The sequence below is a fragment of the Pleurodeles waltl genome, chromosome 1_1, assembly GCF_031143425.1.
Source record: "Pleurodeles waltl isolate 20211129_DDA chromosome 1_1, aPleWal1.hap1.20221129, whole genome shotgun sequence".
In the NCBI taxonomy this organism is placed as follows: Eukaryota; Metazoa; Chordata; class Amphibia; order Caudata; family Salamandridae; genus Pleurodeles; species Pleurodeles waltl.
In genome coordinates, this window is record NC_090436.1 from 766,992,091 (window position 1) to 767,017,928 (window position 25,838).

Here is a 25,838-nt window from a genome sequence, read left to right on the forward strand (position 1 = left end):
GCATAACCAGCTCTCAGTATTCCAACAGAATCTCTTAAACAGGACCCATCAACAAACATGATTCAGTCGTTCTCTTTCAACTGTGTGTCCCGAATGTCTGCCCGTTGTTTGGTACATAGTTCAGTTACCTCAAGACAGTCATGTTCAAATTCTTCTTCATTGTTGATTTCAGTGTTTTCAACAGGAAGTAAAGTTGCCCGGTTCAATATAGTGCACCGTTTAAACGAAACATTTGGTGACCCAGGTATGATTGTCTCATACTTAGTGAGACGAGCATTTGTCATGTGCTGAGTTTTAGTTCGAGTCAACAGAATTTCAACTGAATGTGGAACCATTACTGTTAGGGGGTATCCCATGACTATGCCTTCGCATTGTATAAGGCTCTGACCAACTGCTGCAACTGCACGCAAACAACCCAGTAAGGCTGCTGCGACGGGGTCCAAGGTAGCCGAAAAATATGCTACAGGGCGATTTGCACCTCCATGGACCTGTGTTAAGACAGACAAAGAACATGCATCACGTTCATGACAGAACAACAGAAAAGGTTTCGTATAATCAGGCATTCCTAAAGCTGATGCTTTGCACATGCACTCTCTTAACTCCATAAATGACTCAAGCTCTTCTTTGGGCAAAGCTATGGTATATGGCTCATCCTTGATCTCTTTGCCTGTCAGTTTTATCAAAGGTTTTGAGATGATCGAGAAGTTGGGTATCCACTGGCGACAGTAGCCCACCATTCCCAAAAACATCCTGACATCTCTTTTTGTCGTTGGAGGGTTCATTTGCAAAATGGCTGTTATTCTTTCTTTTGATATTCTCCTGGACCCTTTTTCGATTAGGTGCCCTAGATATTTCACCTCTTTCTGACAGTATTGCAGCTTCCTAGGCGACACCTTGTATCCATTCTTTCCCAAATGATTCAGTAAAGCAATGGTATCGTATTTACAGCTGTCCCTTGTTTTGGATGCAATTAGCAAATCGTCAATGTACTGCACAAGGGTTGAATTAAAAGGCAGTACTAGAGACTCCAAATCCTTTTTCAATATCTGATTGAAGATGGACCGTGATTCAGAAAACCCTTGAGGAATTCTGCACCAACTGTACACCTTATCCAGGAATTTGAAACTTAACAAAAATTGACTATCCTCATGAAGAGGTATCGAAAAGAAGGCTTGTGACAAGTCTACAACAGTAAACCATTCAGCATCACAGGGAACCTGGAACATGATAGCTGCTGGATTGAGCACCACAGGGCAACATTTCACCACAATTTTGTTTATTTTTCTCAAGTCCTGCACAATCCGAACTTTCCCACAAGGCTTCTTCAAACCCATTATGGGAGAGTTACACGGACTGCTCAAAACCTCTTTCAGGACTCCCTGTCTGAGAAAATCTGCAATTATTTGTGACACTTCGATGAGAACGTCTTGGGTCATGTGATACTGTGGCACTTGAGGGAATGCCACATTTGGCTTTATCTGGACTTTGACTGGTTCCACTCCTTTTATTAGCCCTACTTCCTTTCCGGTCAGATCCCACACCTTCTCTGTTACCGTCCCCTGCAATTCAATAGGTAGATCAATCAAGGTAAGCATCGGGAACAGGGTAATCAAAGGGTATTCCTCATTAGCTGTCCCTGTGTCTTCCTCTGAGAACTGTCCTTCATCACCCTCATCATCGCTATTTGTCTGCACTTCTATTCCGTCATTGGAACAGGTAATTGAACACTTCGTCTTGCACAGTAAGTCCCTTCCCAGTAGGGATACCGGACTCGAGTCGCAGACTACAAACCTATGTAGTCCCTGAAAGTTGCCGATCTCAACCTGCACTGGATCTGTAATTGGGTTTGTCAGATACTGGTTTGCAACTCCGACCACTCTTATGGTATGCCCTGAAAGTGGCAATTTTGGAACCTCTGCACTCCTGACTGTAAAGCGTGTAGCTCCAGTATCAACCAAAAATGAGACCTTATAGCCCATCACCTTTCCTTCCAAATATGGACCCCTCTGATCCACCTCTAAAGATGCTGCAAGCCTGCACTCTTCACTGTCTGAACTATCATCTGACTATTCCCTTTTCATTCCATTTTCACCTCGTAATGGGAATTGTTGTACTGTATTATTTTGACTCATTACCTGACCTGTGACTTGTTGAGGAAGCATCACCTGTTGCTGTCCCTTCAGAGCCATTGGTAATTGCATTTGCTGTCTAGGTACCACAGGAATCTGCTGTTGTACTGGCTGCATTTGTACTGACTAAAAACGCGGCATTTGCATCTGCTGCATGGGCTGTACCCCTTGCATTTGTACCAGATTGTTCTGGAAATTCGGGTTTTGATGTCTCATTTTCGGGCCCCGTACATTTTGTAATGTACCAACATTAACACCTTGCTGAACAACACCATCCTGCACCATATTCGGGCACTCCCATTTCCAGTGCCCCACACCCCCGCACGCATGACATGGTGCATCTTTTTCGCCCCTTGTACGTCGTTTTGTACCACAACAGTATTTAAGTCTGGACCACGATTTACAAACCCTCGGCCTCAACCTCTCGGCTGTGCCTGAAACACACCATTCATTTGCGGTTGTTGCTGTATCATCTGTTGAACTCCGTTTCCCTGTATTCCTGCCTGTGCAGCCCTTATCTGCATCACCATCACTTTCTCTTTCAGCTTTTTCTGTTTTTAGCTCAATCTCATCACTACAGTATTTCACATACTGCAACACTTCATCAATCAGTTTTGCTTGCCAAAAAATCAAATGATTCTTAATCATCTGGCTAACTTCTGGTCTCAACCCTTCGACGAATCTAAACACAAGATGATTCATGTCCTTCGGTTCGATAGCCTCAGTACCGCTGTAGTGTTTGAATGCCTTTAACAACCTTTCATAGTAAGCATGTATTGATTCTTTAACTTCTTGAGAGGTCCGGTCGATTTTCTGCCAATCAGTCACTTTCGGCGACACCTTTTGTTTCAAAAACTCAATCACCTTATGATAATATTTCATCACTTCTTCGGAGGGTGCTCCAGTCACCTTATCCCTTGCCGGCTCCTTCGTCTGCCAGTCTACCCCTTTCTTGCATTCAAGCCACAAATCAGGCGGAACAATGATCTCAAACAAGGTATTCAAGTCTTCCCAAAGACACTTTGCAAGTTTCACAAACCTGTCTGTTTGTTGATACCACTCGATCGGTTTCTCTCTCAGTCTGGGATAATCATTGGTAAAAGATAGGATGTCTCCTCTGGACCACGGTACATGGACTAAGACACCACCAGCTGTCTCTCTCATAGGTAATATTTTTACTGAATCCACATCGGGGGAGGCCTTAGGTTGGTTAGACTCTGGACTGTCACTCTTTTCCTTGTCTCTTTTCTTTGCCCACCTGCCTTCCCATTTTTCCAGTGCACCCCAGATTTAGCGCACTTTGCAACAACTCTTTCAAATGTGCCTTCATCCCTGCAGACCTCATGTGTTCAAAATCTTTGGAGTCAAAGTCTAATCTGTAACTTCTTTTCAGATGTTTAGTGTTTCCAATGTCGATATTGTATTTATCTGCCAAGTTCGCTAACTTCTGATGTACCTTGCCTACCTCTTTGGTAATCTTAGGGCACAGGAATCTTAATTCTGCTTCCATGTAGGACTCCAATCTGTTCACTCCCATCGTACCTTCTACCAACTCAGCAGCTTCTGCCCCTAATCTCACAAGGTTTAGGTACTCGTCTTGCTTTTCTTTCTCTGAGTCGACTGAAATCACTGCAGCCTTTTGTGAAGTATAAGTCTTTTCTAGCCATTCATTTAACTGTTGGACTGTGAAACCCTGCAGGGAAATGTTCCCTGCATGCATCATCGGGGAACATGAGGTGTTCGTACTCATTGTCTGGGGAGTTAAAACTCCTAACCCTGCTTGACGCATTGCTTCTATGGGTGCTCCCACTGGACTAAGATCCATTAAAGACCTCGGCTGTTCAACTGCTTGCTCTCCTGGGGCCATTATCTGGGGAGTTCCCATAGACCCTCCTCTTATCACATCCCTGATCACATCCCTGATCACATACGCTAGTTTTGCCCTGCGCATACAATTGCACTGGTGGACCGACAGTAATTGGCAATGATATGGCAGCAGGTGTCTGACCTGGACCCAGACTCCGTGGAGCAGCAACTCCGTAGGTCTGTTCCAATGTACCCGGGACAGGTACTAATGGTGGGCCAGACACTGGGTTGTACCCTGGTATCAGCTGTGGTTGCGGTTGTGACAATAATTTCGGAGTTGACTCAATCTGCACTAACTTTGATTTTGTGTATATCAGATTTGTAGTAGTCTCAAGTACTGGGACGTCTGGGTAGATTCTCTGTATCTGCGGTGGAGTTTGCAACTGTATTGGTATGTCTGGAGCAGTGGGTACACTGACACCATTTTGTATCGGAGCCGTATCACTAGTCTGTGCCGTATCAGCAACTCCCCTTTCCTGTGTCTGGTTCCCAGGATCCATGCTAGTGCTTGGAGCACTATCGCTCACCGCATAAGGCGGCGGGCGGTCATGTAATAACCTGTCCATAAACTCCTCATCATCTGAATCATCTTCCTCTTCCCAAGGTCTTTTATTTTCTTTAGATTTGTCTAAGTCTTTGTCTGTCTTACAGGAGGCTTTCTTTCCTTGTGTTTCTTCTCCCTGTGTTATTGCTGGGAACAGTTTTAGTCGGTCAACAATTCCCCTTCTCCACATTTTATTCTTGTTATCCCATCTAGCCTCAGCATAGGAATTTTCTGCCCTTCTCAGCCTTCTATGGAACCTTTCTTGCCTATGTTTAAGAGCCATCAGATCCCAAATTGATAGAGCCTCATATTGAGCTGGCCTCGGAGGTGGTTTCTGTATACTTAACATGCACCTTAAGTTTTCCAGCACCTTTGGATTGAACGTCCCATGCTCCGGAAACGCTAAACATCCCTCCTTCTCTGTTAGTTTGCACCACTGTTTCATCCAAAAACAAGGCGCGACACCCTTCTCTTCCATAACCATGTAAGCTGGAGTACCCTCGTGTGGTGCTGGCTCCCCATCAGTTGCTACGATATATGTGTCTCCCTTCAGAGCACTCTTAAATGCTTTAACAAAATTCATTTTGCGATTTCTCCTTGTTTTGTATTTAATCAGAAGTGACTGAGTTCCCAGGACATTCTTCACCCACCTTTCTCTACCTATTGCCTCTCATGGATGGCAGCCAATCCGTGCGCAACCCCTCTCGACAACTGACCTATCCCAGCACGGCACCACTGACGTCACACTCTCACACACTCTGCAGCTGACAAAGTCTTGCGGCTCGTCCGCTCCTCACTGAGCCCACACAATCTAATGCAATTTATTGCGAGCACCTTAAATGACAACACAAATCTGCCGGTTTACGACAGGAAGGGTAACACATTTGCTTCAGAACTTTACAGAGATTTCACTTAAACCCTCAGCCGCTACTTTCTCCTTATTAGTTCCCGCATATGCAAGCAGAATTCGACCCGCAAATTCTACTGTCGACTTGTCAATGGCTTATTCTAGTGCACTTTAGAATTTACCAAATCTCCATCGAAGGTTTCACACATGCATCTACTCAAACTCGACTTGTCAACCACGCCCGATTCACCTATTAAACCGCACAGATTACAACATAAACCCAAGTGTCTCCTACACTTGTCGACATACTCTGGAGTCTTAGACCACGACAGGTCCATACATAAACAACCCACCATGTGGATAATTTTGAGCATTAAGCGCCACACTCATATGAAGTACGCCGACTTCCCTACTCTCATACTGTGGAGTACGCCCACTCCTGCTAAACAACACATAGTCAACCTAAATGCACACAAATCTCACAATCTCCTGCAAAAAGGCACAGGCTAAGCAAGCGCAAAAACCCTAAACCAAACACATTATGTGCCGAGAACATCCCCAACTCGCTTAGGCAGGTTCCGAGATCCTGGGAAAGTCATGGTGAGCTTAGAAACCCATCATACCTCCAATTTGCAGAAAAACAAATCAAACAATAATTCTTCGTCCTAGGGCCCCCAAGGGCCAAACCGTCGCTCTGCTACCAGAACTGCTAACGCGTCCCTTTATGTAAATTTATTACACATTAGGACTCGTTTTAGGCCAATGAATCTTGTGACCCAGTGGTGAGACACCGTAGGACGAGATAACTGATCAATATGTCAAGCAATATATCAATAATGTCATCAATATTTACCACCACAATGCACTTTACTTTAGATAAAGACATTAATCAAATTGTCGACGCAATCATGACCTTTCAGTCATAAATAACCACACCTTTTGATAGAATTTTTATGAATTTTATTCCCTATTGATTACAATCTACGAGCAGAAGAGTCAATCTCTATACCAAGAAGCATAAGAGCATAGTCACGATATGGCAACTGTGATAAGATTTCATTAATGCAAGAATCACAAACATGAGAACATAGCACGACGTGAACATAGATTAGATTACAACAAATATCATATATGTCTTAGTTCAGCAAAGCGTAACGTCAGTCATTTGTCTATTTGCGTCAGTCAGAGAGAATTTCCTATCCTAACTGCTAATTAGCATCAGCATGTTGGGCTTCATGCAAAACATTTTAGAACACAAATTTAGAAAACATCTAGCTATGGTCTCTATCAAAAGAGCACTTGGGGGCATATTTATACTCCGTTTGCGCTGGAATTGCGTCGTTTTTTTTAACGCAATTTCGACGCAAAACTAACTCCATATTTCTACTTTGGCGTTAGATACGTCTAGCGCCAAAGTCCATGGAGTTAGCGTCATATTTTAGCGTGGACACCTACTTTGCGTTAATTATATGCAAGGTAGGCATTCCCGTCTAAAAAATCGACTCCGAGGCATGTGCGTCGGATTTATACTCCCGGGTAAAAATCACGCCCGGGAGTGGGCGGGTCAAAAAAAATGACGTACGGCCGCTTTTGCGCCGTTTTTTAGCGCCTGCAAAAGGCAGGCGTTAAGGGACCTGTGGGCTCTGAAGGAGCCCAGAGGTGCACTCCCATGCCCCCAGGGACACCCCCTGTCACCCTTGCCCACCCCAGGAGGACACCCAAGGCTGGAGGGACCCATCCCAGGGACATTAAGGTAAGTTCAGGTAAGTGTTTTTTAAAAAAAACATTTGTGGCACAGGGGGGCCTGATTGTGCCCCCCTACATGCCACTATGCCCAATGACCATGCCCATTGGGCAAGGGGGCATGACTCCTGTCTTTGCTAAGACAGGAGTCATTTCTATGGGGGTTGGGAGTGAAAAAAAAATGGCGCAAATCGGGTTGAGGCGAAAAAATTGCCTCAACCTGACTTGCCCCATTTCTTGACGCCCAAGCCCCATATCCCCCTACGCCGGCGCTGCCTCGTGTACGTCGGTTTTTTTAACGCACACCAGACGGCGCCGGCGGCTAACGCCGGCTAACGTCATTCAATAAATACGGCGCCCGCATGGCGCTTCAGAATGGCGTTAGCCGGCGCTAATTTTTTTGACGCAAAACTGCATTAGCGCAGTTTTGCGTCAAAAAGTATAAATATGGGCCTTGGTACCTAGAAAGGAAAAGCAAACAGACAAATTACAAATTGCATTGTCATAATTACCCTCCAAGGATTAGATCAGCACACAGGATCAGTCTTCGAATTCAGGACATCAGTCAAACGCCATCGGTCTTAACACGTCTAAAGGATAGGGGACACATCCCTCATAAGGAGGAGAAGTGCAAAGGGGCAGTCTATGGGTGAGGATGGTTTAATAAGTCTCAAAGTCACCGAACAGAGTGACAAAGTTTCTGGATAAAATCAATAGCATTCCCTACCTAGTTCTAGCGTCCCTTCTGTGACATGGGTTTTTATCCCTTTTTCGTAATATCTTCCCCCAAAATTCTATTGGACATTCACTATACCCCACTATCTTTAACCTATCAAATTATACATTAGGTAATTCCAATTGTCACCCCACGATAATTCATAACATTTTGATTGGTCTTCATAATTGACGCCTTCGGAGGTGGCACATCCGGGGGTTTCTTCACCACTTGGCACGTCTTCTCGGGTCATGAGTTCCTTTGTCCATGGTCTAACGTCCTTGTACATTACATTAATCTACTTTTGTCTCAATATTGTATTAGAATTCATACTAAAGCAGCTAGCATGCGAATGAGAACATAATCTGTGTTGATACATAGAATGAAGAGAAGGAACATTTGCAGGGTCATGGCCCTTTACGAGTCAGCACACTGAAAAACAAGAAAATGCTTTTAATATGAGAGCTAGGCAGTTAAATCCACAGCTCATGCTAACTTAAGGCCTATAGGATTTTCAATGCAGTATTGTAAATGTTAATGTAAGCTATAACACAAACAATTTTTACTCGTTATTGTCATTAGTTCGCATACACAATGGTAACTTCACATATTATAGTCATAATTTAAATGCACGTTAAGCAAATCGCTATTCATTGTCGTTTTCTATGCAGCATCGTTAAGCATTGATATAAGCATTTCACTTTTAGTACATGTAATATTTGAACTACGCTCTCTCAATTGTAAAAGGAAAACTCAATTCATGAATCAGCATCACAGAGCAGTTCTGCAAACTTAAGTTATACAGTGTACCAAAATAAAAAATTCGGCAAGTACCACAGAATTAGATATAGGACCTGGTTTTCACGAGAGTGAAATTCAGAATGCAGCATTATTCCACTCATCTACGTGTTTATCCCATGGTTGACCGAGTCATATCTAGAGATCCATTGACATTCACAATTCCGCCTCAAAGAAGGGGAGCTCTGGCTGGTCAATTACCTGCCAATAGAAATCATATTCTGAATGTTTATGTGTGAGAACATGTGACACCAATGGTGATTGAATGAACAAGGATCGAAATGTCAACTTCTATTGCGGCCAAATTTGGGCTTCCTTTATTGAATACATGTTGTGAATCCAATATTAAGCAATTCTTTTTTTCAATTGAACTTTAGGACAGTTGCCCATCAACTGTTTTTATTTTTGTGAATTACATGTATAAAGTGTATTTTTATATGTCATTTTTGGTGTTTCACTTGCGCCAGTTACCAGCACTATCACTACAAGCACCTAGTGTTCTCTTTCACAATCTGGCCCTTTAAATTATGGTTGCTGTTTATTGCTTTCTATGACTGATCAAATAACCATATAAACACATATTATTAGTCTTATATACTTCCCTGTGGCAGTCTTATTTTCTTATTTTTCCTAATTCTGGTCCTGAGTTATACCCACTGAGACATTGTTGTAGATATACATGATTACTTCTATCTTGGCTGTGTTTCTTTGGGTATCCCCTGTAATAGTTACCCCCCCCCATTCAGTTCTTTTAGGCATTAAAACAATTCAAAAGTCATCTAAATTAGCTACCTCAGTGAAGGAAAATCCCTACGGATTGGCAAGCCAAAAGGTAACATGTGTTACGCTGAACACATGTAGACAAAAAGGTTTTAAAAAAAGGACAAAAATAATTTGTTAAATTGACATCTGGGACGAAAGGTAGTTAACCAGCGTTGGTAAAAAGTAGGTAAAAAAAGGAAAGCATCAGCATTTTAGAAGCCCGGACAAGAGTCTTTTTCTTGTGCACAGGGGAAAAATTCTAAGTTTCAGTAAAGCTTTGGATTAAGAGAGCAATGGTAGAGAGGATGGTACCTCTCAAAGTCCAGAGTTCGAAAATAAAAGGTGTGCTGAAGGAGGTGGGGAGCAGAATGCTGCTATTCTATCTGGGGAATGGTATCTTAAAGTTCGTAGTGCAAAATAATTCGTCCATCCATCATTCAGGAAACAGGATCTTGCACGCCTCACTTAGGCTAAGCAAAGCAAATTAAAGTAGCACATTCAATTATGCAAAATGATGCACATATATCATACAAAATTATGAATTTATCATGAATAAGTTTTGTCAGTCTTCATGTCACAATAGATTTTAAATGAAATAATAATGCATTACTTTAAGTGTGGGGAAGAACTGAAGTCCTCAATGTTTGTGTGTTATATTTTAAACAGTTCTTTCTTAAAAATCATTATAGTTTAAGTAAACACTGTTAGTTAATGTGATAAAGAATGACGTAGAAACAAATGAATGGATAAAACAAGAAACTTAAAGGCTGTAACACAACACTTTTGTCGGGTAACCTACAGTGAATGCACATAAAAAGGGATTTCAGTACACCATTTTACAATAAAACTATTAGTACGTCAATTAACTTATGGCAAATATTGTCACGTATAAATGATTAATGTGATGTCAGGGGTGGCAATACCATTTGTGCTACATCAATCCACCTTTGATGTTGAATTATAATTAAGCCATCACACATATTCTAAACTCTCATTTTCAATGGCATCTTTGAGGCCGATCCAGGAAAGACCTTCTAGACTCCTCTAACTGCTTTATGTCACTGTAGTATATGCTCCTCCTAATCTCCATCTTAATCTCTTTCTTTCTCTTTCCTCTCTTTGCTTTCACTTCTTTCAGGTTCTTTTATAACTTCTAGAGACCCTCTGCAAATAAGGCACACAGCACTATTATCAATATGGGCCTCTGGATAGTACCCACAAGTCCTTTCTCTAAACTCCCAAATCACTTTCTAATGGCTGAAAAACTACTACCTATTGCTTCCCAGGCACCTATTGCTGCTAACTCCTTAAGGTCAGTTTTCAGGCTTGTCATATTTGCAATATACTTATGCAGCTCCTTGTCATTGTCAGGAATGTAAGTACAGCACTGTTGACCTTGCAACATTTTGCAAACTCTGTCTTCTTTCGCAAGAAGGATGTCTAACGCAAGACAATTTTGTAAAGCCATTGATCTTATCACAACCATTTCTGTGTCCACTAATAAGGGACCTGCTGTATCTTTAGGCAACCTATCTACTTTCATTGACAACTTCCATATTTTGTGATCATGCAGCACCACTCTCACAGATGGAATTATGGTACCAAAAGTATTTCCTACTATCCCTGAAGCACTGGCACCTCTTTGAACTCAGGTGTTTGACTTCTCCTCCCAAACAAGATCATTAAAATGCTCTACATTATAAATCTTTTGAAAGACTACTCCTGAATAACATGTACCATGCTATCCTTTGGGCAACCCATAATAAGAGTTTTCTTCCCACAGATTAAATAAACATTTTGTATAGCAGAGTCTTGTCCATTCAACATAAAGGTTCAAATGTTTTTAGACAAAAACACATGCCTATACACAAAGGTCCCTGCAACTTTCATGTCAGTCCTTGATTTAGTCCTGTTTACACATAGCTTCCCTACGTAATTCCAGTCTAGGGCAAGGAATCATTGACTTCCTGTTAATTAATTAGTTTTTTCTCCTCTACTCCAACTGTGTAGCACTACTCCCTTTTCTCCCTTGGCTTTCATTGCTCTTCTTCTGCCTTCAACTCGACAAATCATGTTTTTTTCTACCGTCCAAAGAAACCTCTCATTGTGGCAATGTGTTTTTTGCTTTGGCAAAGCTGCTCCAATTTTTCATGATAGGGATAACTGAGAACACATGGCCTTATTTGAATAATTATACTGGGGATACTATTGCTGATAAAAAAGAGTAAACAACAAACTACAAAAAAATCCATATGTCAAAGGGGTACTATGATAAGTGATTCTCTCACTTACTTGTGGCGGCAATTGGGTGCAGACAAAGCAATCTTTGACTTCCATAGTATTTACATATTTGTTTAATAATTTGCAATATACATTTGTAGACAAATCACCTCAGGAACCATCTGCATGTAAAGTGTTCTTATTGAAAAAGGACTTTTGGTTTGCCTTTGGGCTTCAAGACTCAGGCACTTGTGGATTTAACTTCTCTGAATGACTAGGGGTCATGCACCAAGATGATTTAATTCAAGGACAGGCCAGTCCTTCTGTCTGGTGTACTGCACAAACTCATTAAAACAAGAAGCAATGCATCAGGCTGTTTCAGAGAGGTGGAGGCACATACTTTTGCCAGTCTGGACTTTAAAGTTCTATTAACCTGCTCCACCGATCCAGAAGCTTCAGGCCTTTCACTGCAACGTAATCTTTGTTTAACTTGTAATGTTGCACATAATAATTTCAGGACTTCACTGTTGAAGTGCGTCTCTTAGTCGCACGCCAGAGAAGTCGGGAAGTCAAACCTAGGAATCAGCTTTCTAGATAACAACTTTGCTACTATAAGACTGTCATTTCTCCTGGTCAGGTAAGCCTCAACCCAATGAGAGAAAATGCATACAATAACCAAGCCGTATCTCAATACATTGCTGCACATGGGAAACTCAATAAAATGAAGCTACATCCTCTTGAATGGTCCTCCTAATCTGCCTATGTGACTCTGTGTTACTGCATTATGTTTGCCTATATTCATCTGCTGACATGTTATACATCTGCGACACCAAACCTCTGCCATTAAACTGAATCTTGGGTTGAACCAAGTCTGCCTGAATGTTCTAATCATAGCATCATTACCAATATGTGAGGGTCCAGGGTAATGCCAAGCTGAAGGTGGTAACAAGTGATTGGGCATCATAACACTTCCATCACTTGGAACCCAAATATCATCCTTATTTCTCTTGGCAGAATCTGCTCCAACCCATCCTTGCTGTTCTTCCTCTGACACTTCTTCCTGCAACCCCCTAACTTCCTCACGTGTATCTGTAGCAGTTAACTGAAAATTGTAACTCGTCTCATCATTTGACTCATTTGAGTGTTCCCCATTAAAGGCAGTACAATTTAGGGCACAGTATCTTGCCACCTCATTGGGGTAGTTGTTGCAGAGAGTTACATAATCAGTGGCTTTGTGATGTGCAAAACATTTTACATACATAATTTGGGCAGGTAACTAATGCATTCAACAGGATATACAGTAATAGTAATCACTATTTTTAATTGGTGAACCAGAAGAGATAACAAAGCCATACTGTGTCAGTGAAAATTGTCACCTTCAGCTGCTCAGTAACACAGTATGCTCTAGTAAGAGCAGCCAATTCAGCTACTTGGGCAGAAAAGACTACATGAAGCCAGGAGGCTTCAATTACACCTGAGAAAGAGTAAACTGCATAACCAGCTCTCAGGGTGCCATAATTGTGTCTTAAACAGTAGTCCTCAACAAACATGACATTGTCATTTTCACGTCAGGGATATCTTGAATGTCAGGTCTTGGCTTGGTGCATAGTTCAGTAACATCGAGATAGTCATGCTCAATTTCATCAATACAATCATCATTGGCATCTTAATCATAGGCATCAAATTAACAGGATTCAATGTGTTACAACGTCTGAGATTCACGTTCTGGGCTGTGAGTATGTCGTACTCATAACAGGTCAAACGTGTATTTGTGAGATGCTGGGTTTTGGGGCGGGTTAGCAAAGTTTTCATGGAGTCGGGCACAAAAACATTCAAACGACGACCCATAACAGTGCTTTTGCACTGTTCTGTGCTGACGCAGGCTGCTGCAATGGCTTTAAGACAGCCAGGTAAAACAGAAGCCATAGGATCAAAAATGGCAGAAAAGTGTACTACAGGTCTGTTTGCACTTCCATGCATTTCAGTAAAACCTGAGAGAGCACATACCTCCCTATCATACCAGGTAAACATTTATTGTATTCACAGAGCAGAGGCACAACAGAGATGTTCTCAGCTCTGTGAAGCATGTTTGCTGTTGTCATCTAATGGTACAGAATCAGACACATCTTTGTGTGTCAACTTCTGTAAAGGCTTGGGCAAAAGATAACAGTTTGGAATTCACTGGTGACAGTAGCCAACCTCTTTCTGCATCTTTGTCTTTGGGGGATTAATTTTCAGAATTGCTGAGATCCTCTCTTGCGATTCCTTCCTTACACCCTTTTCAATGTGATGCACTAGTTACATGACTTCAATCTAGTCGGGGAAACTTTAGCCCATATTTATACTTTTTTAGCTCCGCATTTGCGCCGCTTTTTAACTCAAAAGCAGCGCAAACCTACCACATACAATTGTATTTTGTACGTTTGCACTGCGGCGCTAAAAAGTATAAATATGGGCCTTTGTGTCTGTTCTCAGCTAAGTGTTTCAACAGGGCAATGGTATCTCTCCAACATGCTTCCTGAGTATTTAATGCCACTTGCAGGTCATCAATATACTGAATCTAAACTAAATGGTAGGGCATTTTAAGGGATTCCAGATTTTTTTTTATAAATCGGGGTAAAAATTTATGGACTCTTGGTATATCCTTGTGTGCTCAGCACCATGACAAAACACGACTGACAAACTGAAACGCAAAGAGAAACTGGCTCTTCTTATGCAATGGAATAGAAATGAATGCTTGCCACAAATCAATCACGGTGAACCGCTTGGCTTCCATGGAAATTGAAATGAAATCACTGCTGGATTCGCTACCATGGGACAACATTCAACAACTATCTCATTCACTTTTCTAAGCTAGTGGACCAAAAAATAATTTCCACTGGGCTTTCTCAGACCCATAATGGGAGAATTACATGGAATTTTCATTATTTCTGTCGGGATTCCCTGTTCTATCAGTGAATCTATCATAGACGTGATCCCTGCAATTATTTCAGGTGTCGTGTTATGTCATGTTAAGTTGGGGAGTTCTTGAATACAAAGCATTTGGTTTCAATGTAATCTTGATAGGCTCAACTACTTTGATGAGTCCTATTTCTTGTCCTGAAAAGTCTCAAAGTTCAGGGGACACATTGGTGGTCATTACAACCCTGGCGGATGGTGTTAAAGCGGCGGTAAGACCGCCAACAGGCCGGCGGTAAACAAATTGCAATTACGAACATGGTGGAAACCGCCAACAAAGACAGCCACTTTAACACTCCGACCGCCACAGCAGTACAGACAAATAGCTTGGTTGTCACCGCCAACAGACAAGCGGAAGGCAAAGTACCGCCCACAGTATCACAAACTGCCAATCCACCACCTTTTCCGGGGCGGATTCACCGCAGACAAAAACACGGCGGAAACATGACTTTGAAGGGAAAACGCTCACCTCTACACACCCCACGAGGAATCCGGACGCCATGGAACCAGAGCTGCACATCCTGCCAGCCCTCATCTTCTTGCTCCTCTACCAGGAGCACGAACGCCGGCGGCAAAGAACACAGTGAGTACTGCACCTATGACACAGGGGAAGGGGAGGGAAAACACAGGGACAGACACAAGCGACACCCCCACCCCCCCACCCTCACCCACTACAACACACACACTAATACATATGTATACATTATAGTTACACCCCACAACCCCCCTGGAAGAATGCAAAGACAAAAGGAAATGAGTGTAACCATTGTAATATATTAAAATCAAGTATGCAAAAATATAAATATACACCATAAACAAAATATACACCAAGCTTAGTAGTCCAGGTAGTGCTCCAATGAAGTCCGTGGAACACTGGGCCCACACGGTATGGGCGAGGCCCACACAAGATCCCCGACCATGATGGAGAGAACACTGAAGGGGCATCAGAGAGCAAGAAAACAGGCACCTCAGGGGGAGGGAAAGGGGGGGCACCTCAGGCGGTTGAGTGCATGACGCCAAATCCACGAGGGGGCCACATGCCCACTGTACAATCCTGGGGTGCAAAGCCACAGTCTCTCAAGTGTCCCAGTGGGTGGTTTGCCCACTGCTGCATCCTGGGGAGTGCAAAGCCACAGTCTCTCGTCTCTCCAGTGGGTGGTTTGCTCACTGCTGCATCCTGGGGAGTGCAAAGCCACAGTCTCTCAAGTCTCTACAGTGGGTGGTTTGCCTTATGTTCCATCCTGGGGAGTGCAAAGCCACAGTCTCTCAAGTCTCTACAGTGGGTGGTTTGCCCACTGTTCCATCCTGGGGAGTGCAAAGCCACAGTCTCTCAAGTGGATGCCTTTCTCCACTGGATCTGGAGGGGGCCTTGTGCCCAGATTGCTTCATCCTGCTAAGGACAGAGGTAGTGGATGCCTTTCTCCACTGGTTCTGGAGGGGGCATGGTGCCCAGAGTGCTTCATCCTGCTAAGGACAGAGGTAGTGGATGCCTTTCTCCACTGGTTCTGGAGGGGGCTCTGTGCCCAGAGTGCTTCATCCTGCTCGTGACGGACTCAGTAGCATCAGTGCCCTTGGCGCTCATAGGCCAGCGGTGCTTGAGGTGGCGTTGCCCTGTTCAGCGGTGCTTGGAGCGGCTGTGCCCTGTTCAGCGGTGCTTCGAGCGGCGGTGCCCTGTTCAGCAGTGCTTGAGGTGGTGGTGCCCTGTTCAGTGGTGCTTGAGGCGGAGGGCTCCTTTGCAGTGACTCAGCTCCTGGCGGTCCTCTCTGTCCCAACAGGGCTTGTGCTGGCGGTCCTCTCTGTCCCAGCGGGGCTTGTGCTGGCGGTCCTCTCTGTCCCAGCGGGGCTTGTACTGGCGGTCCTCTCTGTCCCAGCAGGGCTTGTGCTGGCGGCCCTCTCTGTCCCAGCGGGGATGATGGCGGTGGCCTCCTGGGCAGCGGGGATGATGGCGGTGGCCTCCTGTGCAGCGGGGATGATGGCGGTGGCCTCCTGGGCAGCGGGGATGATGGCTGTGGCCTCCTGTGCAGCGGGGATGATGGCAGTGGCCTCCTGTTCAGCGGGGATGATGGCGGTGGCCTCCTCGGCAGCAGGGATGATGGCGGTGGCCTCCTGGGAAGCGGGGATGATGGCTGTGGCCTCCTGAGCAGTGGGGATGATGGCGGTCTCCTCCACTGTGCTGCTCTTCCCAGACTTTCCTGGTTTCTTGTGGCCCTTCCCCTCCTTGGAAGGTGTTGCAGCTGACTCCACACTCCCACCGGGACCCCTGGGAGCGGTTTTGGTGGCTGGAGTCTTCCCTCTCTCCCGCCGGGCACTGGCCAACTTTTGATGCTTGACAGGTGGGGGACTGTCCGTCCTGTGGCTCCGTGCCACGCTGGCTGCCCTGGTGGCCGGTGCACTCCAGATTCCGGTGACTACAGGCACCACTGGTCCCGGAGATGTTGTGGCTGAGGTGCTAGGTTGGGACCTGGAGAGTCAGGCCCTAGGAGACAGACGGGATGGGGGAGGTGTGGGAAAGAGGTCAAGGTTGGACAGGAAAAGTTTTTGGGAGACACTGGGACGGGTAGCTGTAGGGGGTTTGGGAGTGGAGGAAGAGGTTGTGGTTGTAGGAGGTGTTCGTTTGGTGACTTTGGGTGAAGGTGCATGCGCTGGAGGCTGTCGTGAGGTGGATGGCTGTTGGGTGGGTGTGTGCCTGCATTTGTCTATCTTGGGAGGTGGCGTCACAGACACACTGGGAGAGGACACAGGGGACATGTGAATGGTAGTGGGGTGGTGACTGCACGTGAGCGGGGTGTGGTGGTGGGTGTGCTGGTGATGGCAGTAGTGGCTGTAGATGTAGTGCATGCAGGTGTGAGTGTAGATGAGACTGGGAGGGAGGAGGGAGACGAGGAGGAGCAGGACACAGTGGAGGCAGTGGATGTTGCTGTGTCTGCATGTGTGTGATGCTTGCGTGAGTGCCTGTGGGATGTGTGGTGCTTATGTTTGCCAGAGCTTCCCTTGTGTGTTGAGGTGTGTGCATGCTGGTCTTAAGGTGTGCTTGGGATAGGCTGGGGTACAGGGGATTGGGTCTGGGTGGAGGAAGTTGGAGGGGGAGGCTGGAGACAGGGACAATGGCTGCCATCAATGCTGAGGCCAGAGTCTGAAAAGCTCGCTGAAGGGCCGCCTGACCAGAATGAATGCCCTCCACGAATGCATTTGTTTGTTGCAACTGCCTTTCTACACCCTGGATGGCATTCAAAATGGTAGACTGCCCAACAGTGAGGGACCTGGGGAAGTCAATGGCCTCCTCACTGAGGGCAGCAGGGGTGACTGGGGCAGGGGCTGAGGTGCCTGGGGCAAAGATGATGCCCACCCTCCTGGGTGAGCGGGCACGTGGCAAAGGCTGAGGGGCTGCTAGGAGGGTGGTGCTGGTAGGGGGGTGGCAGCTGTACCTGTAGATGCGGGGGGCACAGATGTTGCCACCACCACAAGGGAGCTCCCATCAGAGGACGAGTCCGTGTCGCTGGTGTCAGCTGATGCCCCCGCGGTGGAGCTCTCCTCGCCTTCCGTCCCACTGGTGAACTCCAAGTCCGTAGTGTCGCCCTCCATGGCCATGTGGGATGCATCTCCCTCGTGCTCCGGTGCCACTGCTCCTCCGCCTGATGGTGCTAATGCACACAAGAAGAGGGAGACCACAAAAAGGGGGGGGGGGGGCGATAGAAGAACAACATGTTGAGTGCATGCAGTACCGCTACCGTTGGCGGACACAACAGACACAGAAGCCCCCTGCACTACGCCGTGCTCTTGGGCTCCACTGTTCACTCCCTGGGAAATGGCCTACTAGGCTATGGATGACATCTGCACACATGGATGACACAGGGGCATGACTAGGTGTTCTTGGCACTCTACAGAGGTGGGGTGTGGTGCCACATGGCCTGCCTTACGGAGGGACCTTGCCTAATAAACTCGCCCTGGACTAGGGAAACCCACAGCCCAACTCCCCCACCCAGCCCCCTCCACTGCACGCAAAATCAGCAGGATGAGAGTGTACTCACCCCCTTGTGGCTGCTGTGATGTCCTCAAGTGCCCATCCAACTCCGGGTACGCCACCGCCAGGATCCTGAACATCAGGGGGGTCATGGTGCGACGGGCAAGGTCCCTTTGTGAGGCAGGCTATATGGCGCCCCAACCCCACCAGTGGTAAGAGCCAACTACACCTAGTCAGGCTCCTTTGACTTCCATGTGTGCAGCAATTGGCATAGGCCTTGTAACCCATGTCCCTGTGATTAATTAGGGAACTCTAAGTGCATGGCGTAGTGCAGAGGACTGCTGTGTCTGTAGTGTCCGCCAACGGTAGCGATATTGCGTGCACTGAACATGTCTTTCTTCTGTCTTCCCCCACCCACTTTTTGTGGGCTCCCTGTTCTTGTGTGGATTAGCATAATTAGGCAGAGGAGCAGTGCCACTGGAGCAGGAGGGAGCTGCATACCACATGGCCATGGAGGGCTAGACAACGGAGTCTGGAGCCACTAGTGGGATGGAGGGCGAGGGGAACTCCACGGCGGAGACAGGCGCAGAGACCAGCAACACCGACTCCTCCTCTGATGGGAGCTCCCTTCCGGTGGTGGGCCCCTCTGTGCCCCCCGGCATCAACAGGTACTCCCCCTACCAGCACCGCCCTCCCAGCAGCCCCTCAACATGTGTACCGTGGCCGCTCACCCAGGAGGGTGGGCATCTCCTTAGCCCCAGGCACCTCAGGCCCAGCCCCAGTCAGCCCTGCTGCCCTCAGTGAGGAGGCTATTGACCTCCTGAGATCCCTCACTGTTGGGCAGTCTACCATTCTAAATGCCATCCAGGGTGTAGAGAGGCAGTTGCAGCAAACAAATGCATACCTGGAGGGCATTCATTCTGGCCAGGCAGCCCAACAGAGAGCAGTTCAGGCTCTGGCCTCAGCACTGATGGCAGCCATTGTCCCTGTGTCCAGCCTCCCCCTCCAACTTCCTCCACCCAGACCCAATCCCCTGTACCTCTTCCTATCCCAAGTACACCATCAGACCAGCATGCACACACCTCAACACACAAGGGTGGCTCTGGCAAACATAAGCACCACACATCCCACAGGCACTCACACAAGCATCATACCCATGCACACATACCAACATCCACTACCTCCACTGTGTCCCCCTCCTCCACGTCTCCCTCCTCCCTCCCTGTCTCGTCTCCACTCACACCTGCATGCACTACATCATCAGACACTACCTCCATCACCAGCACGTCCATCACCACACACCGCTCACGTGCAATCACCAACCCTACTACCATTTACACATCCCCAGTGTCCTCTACCAGTGTGTCTGTGAGCCCTCCTCCCAAAGTACACAAACGCTGCCACACACCCACCCAACAGCCATCCACCTCACAACAGCCTCCAGCCCATGCACCTTCACCCAAAGTCAGCAAACGTGCACCTCCTACATCCACTACCTCTTCCTCCACTCCCAAAGCCCCTCCATCTACCCATCCCAGTGTGTCTAAAAAGCTTTTCCTATCAAATGTTGACGTCTTCCCTACACCTCCAACCCCGTTCGTCCCCCAGGCCCTCCTTTAAGGGTCCCAACCCAGCACCTCAGCCACCACATCACCGGGCACAGTGGTGCCAGCAATTTCTGGCTTTTGGAGTGCACCAAGCAACAGGGCTGCTAGTTTTCCATGGAGCAAGGGCAAGGACATTCCACCACCTCCAAAAGTCAAAAAGTTGCCTACATCTTGGAGGGAGAAGGCGAAAACACCTGCCACTAAGGGTTCAGGCAAAACAAAAGTGGATAGTGGCAAGACAGCTGCGCGACCATCCAAGGTGGGGAAGGGCCAGAAGATCAAGGGCAGGTCCACATTGACGCCAACCTGCACGTCGGAGTAGACTGCCGCCAGCACCGCCACCAGAACTGCAGTCAATAAGCCCGCCACCAGCACCACAGTCACTGAGCCTGCCATCAGCACCGCAGTCAGTGAGCCCGCCACCAGCACCACAGTCAGTGAGCCCGCCACCAGCTCCGCCGCCACAAAGACCGCCGCCAGCACTGATTCCACAGAGGCCGCCGCCAGCACTGATGCCACAGAGCCCGCGGCCAGCACCGATGCCACAGAGCCCGCAGCCAACACCGATGCCACAGAGTCCGCCACCAGCACCGATGCCACAGAGTCCGCCGCAAGCACCACCGCCAGGACCGATGCCACTGAAGCAGCTGCAAGCACCGCCGCTATTGACACACCGCCGCCAGCGGCCCCGCGACATCCTGAGCCAGTGGCACCACCGCAGGCATGGCTGCCATTCCCAGTGGTTAGCCGTCCGAGGCTGGTGGTCAGTTCCAGGAGCCTGGGCAGCTTGCATGTTGCACCACCGTCAGTGGAGTGTCACACCACTACTTCAGTCCTTGGCAGGATGAAGCACTCTGGCCACCAAGCCCCCTCCAGAACCAGTGGAGAAAGACATCCACTATCTCAGTCCTTGGCAGGATGAAGCACTCTGGGCACCAAGCCCCCTCCAGAACCAATGGGGAAAGACATCCACTACCTCGGTCCTTGGAAGGATAAAGCACTCTGGGCACCAAACGCCCCCTCCAGAACCAGTGGAGAAAAACATCCATTACCTCAGTCCTTGGCAGGATGAAGAACTCTGGGCACAAAGCCCCTGCCAGAACCAGTGGAGAAAGACATCCACTACCTCAGTCCTTGGCAGGATGAAGCACTCTGGGCACCAAGCCCCCTCCAGAACAAGTGGAGAAAGAAATCCACTTGAGAGACTGTGGCTTTGCACTCCCCAGGATGCAGCAGTGGGCAAACCACCCACTGGAGAGACTTGAGAGACTGTGGCTTTGCACTACCCAGGATGCAGCAGTGAGAAAACCACCCACTGGAGAGACTTGAGAGACTGTGGCTTTGCACTCCCCAGGATGCAGCAGTGGGCAAACCACCCACTGGAGACACTTGAGAGACTGTGGCTTTGCACTCCCCAGGATAAAGCAGTGGGCAACCCACCCACTGAAGACACTTGAGAGACTGTGGCTTTGCACTCCCCAGGATAAAGCAGTGGGCAAACCACCCACTGGAAAGACTTGAGAGACTGTGGCTTTGCACTCCCCAGGATAAAGCAGTGGGCAAACCACCCACTGGAAAGACTTGAGAGACTGTGGCTTTGCACTCCCCAGGATAAAGCAGTGGGCAACCCACCCACTGTAAAGACTTGAGAGACTGTGGCTTTGCACTCCCCAGGATACAGCACTAGGCATGGAGCCCCCTCGTGGAGCTGGCGTCGTGCACTCATCCGGCTGAGGTGCCCCCCTTCCCTTCGCCCTGAGGTGCCTGTTTTATTTCGATCTGATGCCCGAGCAGTGTTCTCTCCGTTTGGAGTCTGGTATCGAGTGTGGGCCTCGCCCATGCATTTTGGGCCCAGTGGTCCACAGACTATGAATAGTGCACTATCCGGACTTGTATAGTTGGTGTACATAATTGTTTATATTGTATTTAAAGTTTTCATGATTACAATCATTCAACTCATTTCCTTTTGTCATTGCGTTCTTCCAGGAGGGGTTGGGGGGGTAATGTAATGTTGCAGCATGTATTTGTTTGTATGTTGTGGGTGAGGGTGGGGGTGGGGGTTTTGCGTGTTGCGTGTGTGTGTCACTCTCTTTTCCCTCTCCCTCCCCTGTGTTGTAGGTGCAGTACTCACCGTGGTCGTCGCCGCCGTCGTTCGTGCTCCTGGTAGAGGAGCAGCAATACTATTGCAGGGAGTATTTGGAGTTCTGGCTCCATGGCGTCCTGGTTCCTTGTGGAATGTGTAGAGTGTTTTCCCTTCCAAGTCCTGTTTCCGCCATGTTTTTGTTTGCGTTTGTTCTGCCCCGGAAAAGGTGGCAGATTGGCCTATCATAATGTTGTGGGTGGTACATTGTCTTCCGCCTGTCTGTTGGTGGTAACCTCCATGCTGTTTGTTTCTACCGCCGTGGTGGTCCGAGTGTTAAAGTGGCTGTCTATGTTGGCGGTTTCCGCCATGGTCGTGATTCCATTTTTTTTAAAGCCGGCCTGTTGGTGGTCTTACCACCGCTTTAACACCAACCTCCAGGGTTGTAATGATGGCCATAATATCGAAATGATGTCTCTTTATTATAATAACTCACAAATATTTGACATATATAATATATATGGATGAGCGCTCTCAGGACAACCTAGGAAACTCTCTCTCAATCAACATTCATCCCAGATATACCTCATACAAACATAAATAATCGGGTCAGGATGCACCTCTAATTCAAACAGTTCTTCAAAAGATTTTTATATCATTTCTTCCTTCAATGATCTCTTGATAAATAGGTTGTAGACATCTGGTACTTCAAGTTCATTGTCAAGACATTTCTAGACTCTTCGTAATCACCTAACGGGCTGACATACGCTTTGGTGTAATGTAGCCAGAAAGGTTATCTTCTATGGATTATTTGGGAAAAAATTGATCCGTTGAAATACACTGACATAGATAGATATAGAAAAAAATGGGAAGTCATTTGGATTTTCTACTTGAACACAGTGGAAAAAGGTTTGAACTACAGAAATCCATGGGAGAACGTATTCTAGCGTGTTTATGGTCACCCCCCTACTGCCCCATGTGTGTGCTATATCTAAGCTATGGCGCAGCATGGCGCAGGGTAGGGGGCAATAGCATACATTTTATTTATGCTACTGATGTACTCTGCAGGAGAGGTGCCAAAATATTGTTGCTATTCTTGCAGAGTACATAGGGACCCATTATGAATAACAGAAGCCCCCTTTTAACACCTGCTCTGAGCAGGCATTAAAAGAGCCATAAAAATTCATGCAAGGAAATCTCTTAGATTTCCTTGCACCATTTTTTCGGCCCACTATTGGGAGAACGTCCCTTTTGCATACATTAAGCCAGGCGCAGGGATTATGTAGAGCAAAGGGTTACACAGTGGCACAATGCATACATGGTGCCACTTGGTAAATATTGCGCAAGGATTTTAGCCTTGTTGGGCCACATTAGCGTAAAAAAAAGATGCTAATGTGGCGTAAGGTGATTCTAAGGGCCCCAAAGTATTCAAAACTTCCCACAGGCATTTTGAAAGCTTCACAAACCTTTCTGTCTGCTTATACCATTCCACTGGTTTCTCAATTTCATGTAATGATTTATGAAGGACAAAATATCACTTCTACTCCAAGGTACATAGGTACATCCATCACCAGGAATTTCTCTCATTTCCCCATTTGCCTCACTCTGAATTGCTCCTGCCAGAGGCAAATCTGCTCTTGTTTTCTTCTTCTCTCTTTTCTTTGCCCATCTCCCTTACCACTTGTCTCAAGCTCCACATTTATGAATGTAAGTAATCAATTCTCTAATCTGAAATCTCATTCCAGGAGGTCTCATGTTTAATATATCCTTGTCAGTGAAGGCTACTCTGTAAGGTTTTAATTTCTCGAAATCCACATCCTATCTCTGGGCTAATTCAGGTAGTCTGTCATAAGCTTGACCTGCATGTTTTGTAATATCTTTATACACTAACCTCAATTAATCTTCAATGTAAATCTCTAATTGAATAAGGTCTGCAATTCCCAGTATCATCTCATTCAATTTTAATTTTAGTGTAGGTATATCCAAAGGTCTACCTTCTCTGACGATTCAAATTATTATATTGTTCTTGAAAGACCTGCAGTTGATTGATTAGGGGTACTTGCCTTAAACATGTCCTCCAGAGTGAAACGGGGTAACATTCTGTTCAAAGTACTGCAATCAATATACAGTATCTATTCTGATCTGGACACAAAATAAGGTGAGGATCTTTGAGGAAATGTCATATCAGGAGTAAATCCTAACTGTCTTACCATTGACGTTGGATCTGAAATCTGCATAGCGGTCAGCAATCTCTGAAGAGAATTTACCCTCTCCCTCTCTGAGTCACTCGGGCATACAAATCCCTGTGCACAGTTTGATTCAACTGCTGTACTCAGGACAGTCTGAATATTCAGGAGGGGGATTATTCCCGGTCATGCCTTGAACATTCAAACGAACAACCGGGACTATTGTTACTGGAACTGTCAATCCATCTGGGTTCATGAAACTTTGTGAAAGTACCATACCTACACTCTGTCCTGTCAAAGCAACATTTAGAGTTTTTCCTGTTGGATTTGAAGGGAAATTCTGTACTGGGTGATTTGGGTCAAAATTCAGCACAGGCCGAGGTATATTATAATTTCGGACAGACTGACTCAAAATATGATTCTGTCCTGGCTGATTCATGTTAGGACTAAGGGTGGGCGGAGCTCCCAGAGTCGCGCTACATGGAATTTCTAAAAGTGGTTAAAAAACTCGTAGAGCTTTTCGGAATTCCAGCGGGTGGAGTTGCTCGGCGTGCATGTTCAAACTATGTTGTTCACGTTCGGGGTTGCGATTTACATACTCACGGTACAGCCATTTTGTCTTCTCTGTCTATATGCAGAGTGCTGGGCCTTTTTTTCATCTACTCTTAATCTTTACCATCCAACCCTTTTCTAAATCATACACCCCTCATTTTCATTAATTTTATCAGTGTGTGTCTTTGTGTTTGTGTATTTGACTATTTGACATTTTTGCCATTTTTTCGGTGTGTTGTTGCAACTTTTGAATACTCCATTTTTTTTTGCTTTTCCCTTTCCTTTATATATGTTTTTCTTTCTTTGCTCCTTTATTTCTTTCCCTTTCTTTTTCCCACTCAACACCATAGCAGAGGGCGGTAGAGGGAGTGGTGGCGCCAATGCCATTGCTAGCTGCTTACCTTGTAGGTGTTGGCGCCCCAAAGGGGTACAGCCCTGCCCCATGTTCACCAAGTTGGAGGTGGCAGCACTAGTTTTTTTTGTGCAGCACCACCTCCCATCCATGCTGGCAGCAGATGACACTCCTGGGAGTGGTTACACCCTTTGGAAGCGTCGACTGCTGTGGGGGGTGCACAGGTTGCTTCATTGGCACACTGGAGTCCAACGCACCCAGCAGCAGTTGACGCACCATGGGTGGACGTCATCGACCTGGAACAGGACCTGCTGGGCGTCGAGGTGTCTGGGCTTGATGAGTAATAATTATTTATTTGTTGCCTGTGTTCCACAATGCTATCTTTTTCCTAAGAGCAGTGCTGATTCCCAGGGTTATGTTAAGGTTACGTTTGTTCATTATGTGATCCAGCTAGCAAATTGAGTCAGCCCTTTCTAAATGTACTTGTATGTGCTGTTTGGCCTGATCATTTAAGAAAT